This window comes from Chrysoperla carnea (genome assembly GCF_905475395.1).
Source record: "Chrysoperla carnea chromosome X unlocalized genomic scaffold, inChrCarn1.1 SUPER_X_unloc_119, whole genome shotgun sequence".
NCBI classification, from domain to species: domain Eukaryota; kingdom Metazoa; phylum Arthropoda; class Insecta; order Neuroptera; family Chrysopidae; genus Chrysoperla; species Chrysoperla carnea.
In genome coordinates, this window is record NW_025408066.1 from 546 (window position 1) to 7,500 (window position 6,955).

The 6,955-nt window shown below is 28.4% G+C and overlaps 1 non-coding gene across 1 annotated transcript; it reads right to left on the minus strand.

Annotated features, from left to right (window-relative positions):
* Positions 1 to 349: 349 nt before the first annotated feature.
* On the minus strand, positions 350 to 2,505 carry LOC123303668. Its single transcript, XR_006535768.1, has one exon. It is a non-coding gene; the product is annotated as a small subunit ribosomal RNA (ribosomal RNA).
* Positions 2,506 to 6,955: the final 4,450 nt, after the last annotated feature.

Consider the following 6,955-nt stretch of genomic DNA (forward strand, 5'->3'; position numbering starts at 1 on the left):
AATTATTTATAGATTTTATTAATAATTATTGTTTAATAATAATAATAATATTGAATATAAAAATATTTTATATGTAACAAATATATTATTAATATTTATATAATATTCTCTATATTATATGTATAGATATATTATGTGTATAAAAAAAGTTTGGCGTATTACTTTAATATGATATCATAACCAAAATAAATCTCTTTTAACACATAATTACTATTATATATTTTGAGAAAATAACATATTAATATGTAATTTTGTTAAAAAAAATATTTCTTATCAATAATATTTTTATTTTTTGGAATATTTAAAAACAATACAAAAAATATAAATAAATATATTTTATATATATCGTTAATGATCCTTCCGCAGGTTCACCTACGGAAACCTTGTTACGACTTTTACTTCCTCTAAATGATCAAGTTTGGTCATCTTCCCAGCAACATCGGCAATATCAGAAATATTGCCGCGTACCAGTCCGAAGACCTCACTAAATCATTCAATCGGTAGTAGCGACGGGCGGTGTGTACAAAGGGCAGGGACGTAATCAACGCGAGCTTATGACTCGCGCTTACTGGGAATTCCTCGTTCATGGGGAACAATTGCAAGCCCCAATCCCTAGCACGAAGGAGGTTCAGCGGGTTACCCGGACCTTTCGGCCTGGGAGGACACGCTGATTCCTTCAGTGTAGCGCGCGTGCGGCCCAGAACATCTAAGGGCATCACAGACCTGTTATTGCTCAATCTCGTGCGGCTAGAATGCCGCCTGTCCCTCTAAGAAGAATTATTTGTACGCCGGCAGTAAAAACCACATCAAAAAACTGCGTACCCATACACCATAACATATGCAACATAAAGCACAATATATACAAAATATAATCTTGATCGTTAAATCTCAAAAATACATGCATATATAAATACAATACATAACACACATGAAAATGAATGAAATGGGAAACAAACAGCCGATGGGCCTTGAGATGCCGGTAAAGTACGTCTATTTAGCAGGCTAGAGTCTCGTTCGTTATCGGAATTAACCAGACAAATCGCTCCACCAACTAAGAACGGCCATGCACCACCACCCACCGAATCAAGAAAGAGCTCTCAATCTGTCAATCCTTCCGGTGTCCGGGCCTGGTGAGGTTTCCCGTGTTGAGTCAAATTAAGCCGCAGGCTCCACTCCTGGTGGTGCCCTTCCGTCAATTCCTTTAAGTTTCAGCTTTGCAACCATACTTCCCCCGGAACCCAAAAGCTTTGGTTTCCCGGAAGCTGCCCGCCGAGTCATCGGAGGAACTTCGGCGGATCGCTAGCTGGCATCGTTTATGGTTAGAACTAGGGCGGTATCTGATCGCCTTCGAACCTCTAACTTTCGTTCTTGATCAATCAAAACATTTTTGGCAAATGCTTTCGCTTCTGTCCGTCTTGCGACGATCCAAGAATTTCACCTCTAACGTCGCAATACGAATGCCCCCATCTGTCCGTATTAATCATTACCTCGGAGTTCCGAAAACCAACAAAATAGAACCGAGGTCCTATTCCATTATTCCATGCACACAATATTCAGGCAAAATTTGAGCCTGCCTTAAGCACTCTAATTTGTTCAAAGTAAACGTACCGGCCCACCTCGACACTCAATTAAGAGCACCGCGACGGGATTGCAATTGGGGGCTGCCACCGCTCTTAACGGTTAAACACTTACGACAAATTACATAATAAAAATATATATAATGCATTAAATAAATAATAACACTAAAATATACTTTATACATAATCTGTACCACCCACCGGTAGGACGTCCCACATAACATGCTAGTTAAACAATGCGAGCATTGAACCAACAGTGTAGGACACAGATTCGACTACGAGCTTTTTAACCGCAACAACTTTAATATACGCTATTGGAGCTGGAATTACCGCGGCTGCTGGCACCAGACTTGCCCTCCAATGGATCCTCGTTAAAGGATTTAAAGTGTACTCATTCCGATTACGGGGCCTCGGATGAGTCCCGTATCGTTATTTTTCGTCACTACCTCCCCGTGCCGGGAGTGGGTAATTTGCGCGCCTGCTGCCTTCCTTGGATGTGGTAGCCGTTTCTCAGGCTCCCTCTCCGGAATCGAACCCTGATTCCCCGTTACCCGTTACAACCATGGTAGGCGCAGAACCTACCATCGACAGTTGATAAGGCAGACATTTGAAAGATGCGTCGCCGGTACGAGACCGTGCGATCAGCTTAAAGTTATTCAGAGTCACCAAATTAAACGATGCAAATTAAAATTTACACCGATTGGTTTTGATCTAATAAAAGCATTCCTTCCATCTCTGGTCGGAACTCTGTTTGCATGTATTAGCTCTAGAATTACCACAGTTATCCAAGTAAATGTGGGTACGATCTAAGGAACCATAACTGATATAATGAGCCTTTCGCGGTTTCACCTTAATTTGGCTTGTACTGAGACATGCATGGCTTAATCTTTGAGACAAGCATATGACTACTGGCAGGATCAACCAGGGAACTATTTGTATTTATAATATTAAATATATAATAATATACATGATATTTTTGTTTTCTTATTATAAGAAAAAAAATTTTCATACAATAATTATTAATATATAATAATATTATTACAATTTCATTTTAAATATCAGATGGTCTCACCCATTACTGATATAAATTTTTTTTTTTTTATATCTCTATTGTTTTAAAATTAATAGAAAAAACATATGAGATATATATATTATTATTAATTTTTTTTTTTTTCAAATATATATTTTATTATGTCATTTATATAATTTTTTTGCTTTTACAAAAAGAAATATATAACATGTTATTCATAATAAATATTATTGAATAAAAAAAAAAAAAAATAATTATGATTTTTGTCAGACCATCACCAAATGGGTCTTAAAATATTTCAAACATTTTCTCATACTCGTCGCTAGATTGAAAGCGTCATTTATTTTTTAATTTTATTTAAAAAGTTAATTTTAAATAAAAAACGTTATAATAACACTTAATATTCTCGCTTGGTATGAGGTGAGTCAATGTAATATTATTTATAAAAATAATTTTTATATAAATATTGTGTGCTCATATGGGAGTGTAAAGTTTAAAACTTATAACCCATGAACTTGCTTTGACAAAAAAATTTATATGTTATTCTATTTATAATCAATAATTTAATAAAAAAAAATTTTTTTTTAAATATTGATATAAAAAGATATACATATAGAGGTTTTTTTACAAAATTCTCATTAATTTTTTTACAAAAATAATAATACAATATTTAATATCAAAATAATCCAAACTGATTACCATCCAGACTATTATCAATATATATAAGATTGTATTATTATTCATTTCAATACATATTTATTAAAACTGAGATAAAATTTCATATATTAATAAATATGCATGTGTAAAAAAAAAAATTTTTATATAATAATTGAAAATGTTTTTGCTATTATTTTGTATACATACATTAAATAATTGATAACAATTTAATACAATGTACACCTAAAAAATAATAACAGCATATACATATTCGAAACATTACTAGCAAAAAAACCAAAATACAATATTAAATATCAAAATAAACCAAACTGATTACCATCCAGAATATTTTGAGTATATATATATATAATTTTGTATATTTTGCGTTCATGTTAATAAAATATATAAATGATACATATTTGAAAAGTGTTATTCTTCTTTCTGTTTTTTCGTAATATCATGGTGTCCATAGACATGCAAAAGCGTCATACCAAGCCATATACATACCTACACCACCTTTGTTGAATGATACACGAACAGTATGAAAATTAAACAACATATTCAATATCATTTTATATTATACTAAAATAAATGTTATTCTATTAAGAAAGTGTATATTTTTAAATTTGGCATTCATTACATAGTCAAAATACAATAATAATATAGATGATACATATACGATAATTGTTATTTTTCTTTCTGTTTTTTCGTGATATCATGGTGTCCATAGAATTGCAACGACGTCATACCAAGCCATATACAACTCTACACCACCTTTGTTGAATGATACACTTAGAGTATGAAAAATAAACAAATTATACTATATCATACTATATCATATATGTAAGACTGTTGAACATAATACCACAAAATACACTATTTCATATAGATATACATTCATTCTTGTCAACATAAAAGTACGTTATAAATGATACATATACAATAAGTTTTATTCCTCTTTCTGTTATTCCGTAATATCATAGTGTCCATAGAATTGCAACGACGTCATACCAAGCCATATACAACTCTACACCACCTTTGTTGAATGATACACGGACAGTATGAAAAATAAACAACCTATTCTATACCATTTAATATCATACTAAAACATGAAACAAATGTTATTCTATTAAAAAGTGTATTATTTTATTATATTTAGTATTCATTACACAGTCAACATACATAAATGATACATATACGATAAGTGTTATTCCTCTATCTGTGCATCCGTAATATCATAGTGTCCATAGAATTGCAACAACGTCATACCAAGCCATATACAACTCTACACCACCTTTGTTGAATGATACACGGACAGTATGAAAAATAAACAACTTATACTATACCATACTATATCATATGTGTGAGACTGCTGAACGTAATACCACTAATACACTGTTATACATAGATATACATTCATCTCATTAACTTACACGCACTATCCATCATATATATTAAAGACATTACACCCGGTGCTTCAAACTCAAAATATGATAATGTTTAAAATGGCTTTAAACATCATAAACTTTACAGAATAATCAAAATTTAAAGAAAAAAATTTTAAAAAAAAAATTTTTTTCAGCTAAAAATTTTTATTTTGGGACCAAAAAAATTTTTTTTTGCTTTTATCATATTTTATTAAATGAAATTTATGCATTATAATAAATTATTCAATAAACATTAATAATTATAATAAATTATTAAAAAATTTTTGGAATTAATGCAAATTTTTAGAAAAAAATGTATATTTTTTTTTTATATACAAATCGTACATGTTATATTGCGACAGGGTACCGGTATAATACATGTGATACATATGTAGATTTTCGAAAAAATTTTTATCCTTTTAAATGGTCCTAAATACTATATAAAGGTAAAATATATAGAATTTTTCGGGATTCATTAAAAAATTTTAGGGAAAAAATTTCATTTTATTTTATATACAAATCGTACATGTTATATTGCGACAGGGTACCGGTATAATACATGTGATACATATGTAGATTTTCGAAAAAATTTTATCCTTTTAAATAGTCCTAAATACTATATAAAGGTGAAATATATAGAATTTTTCGGGATTCATTAAAAAATTTTAGGGAAAAAATTTCATTTTATTTTATATACAAATCGTACATGTTATATTGCGACAGGGTACCGGTATAATACATGTGATACATATGTAGATTTTCGAAAAAAATTTTATCCTTTTAAATAGTCCTAAATACTATATAAAGGTAAAATATATAGAATTTTTCGGGATTCATTAAAAAATTTTAGGGAAAAAATTTCATTTTATTTTATATACAAATCGTACATGTTATATTGCGACAGGGTACCGGTATAATACATGTGATACATATGTAGATTTTCGAAAAAAATTTTATCCTTTTAAATAGTCCTAAATACTATATAAAGGTAAAATATATAGAATTTTTCGGGATTCATTAAAAAATTTTAGGGAAAAAATTTCATTTTATTTTATATACAAATCGTACATGTTATATTGCGACAGGGTACCGGTATAATACATGTGATACATATGTAGATTTTCTAAAAAATTTTTATCCATTTAAATGCTTCTAAATACTGTATAATGCAAATATATATAATAATTTACAGAATTAATACAAAATTTTTATTGTACAAATTCACATTAATAGTTAATTGGTTAAAAAAAAATTTCAATACACAATGGGAATCAGGCTATTTTATTGGAACTTATTTATAATTAATTCATAATATATTTTTCTATATAAATTGATTAATTGATTTTACATTCACCGTGTAAACGTATACACCATTCAAGTAACATAAAAAAAAAAAAAAAAAAAAAAAATTATTATTATATTCTAGTAATACATAATAGTTATTCGCTAAAAAATATTTAATAGACAATAAAAATCTGACTATTCTGTTGTGAACTTATAAATTATTGATTCAAAATATATTTCTCTACCTAAATTTATTAATTGTATACACGCCCCCATGTACGTTGTTCAAGTCATATATTATTTTGCATAAGGATTACAAATAAATATTATATAATAAATAAGAGTTAATAAAAATTTAAAATTTATTATCCATTTTAAATTTATCAGCTAAATAAATATTTTTACATTCTTTTAAATTATTACTTTTTATTGTATTAAGAGTATATATCTAGTTTTATTAATCTTAATCCTTTTACAAGCACTAATATTATTTATACATAATATATTTTTATTTTATGTATGGAAAGCATAACTTGCTAAATACATCCTAACAATTTAAAAACTTTTCATTTGATTAATATTATTTACAATAGCTAATATTAATAGAATCTGAATAATCAAAATTATTTCTTTAAATATATGAATTCCGAATGTAAGTGTCCATCATAATACTTCATTAAGTTTATATTTGGCTAGCAACCTGTTATGCATAAATTGCTTTAAAGGTTGCCTACTAAACATATTATAATTATAATTATTAACAATTTTTGTCAATTGCGATTGCATTTTTTAGTATAATCAATGGTAGCGATTATAAGTAAAAACAATTAAAATCATTATAATAATTGTTAGCGATTATAATCAATATTGATAAGATGGAAACAAAAAGTGTTTATTCATAAAAAAAGCTCTTTAATTTATTACATTTAAAAACAAAAATTTTCTAACATAATAAATTAAAGAGCATTTATTATCAATAC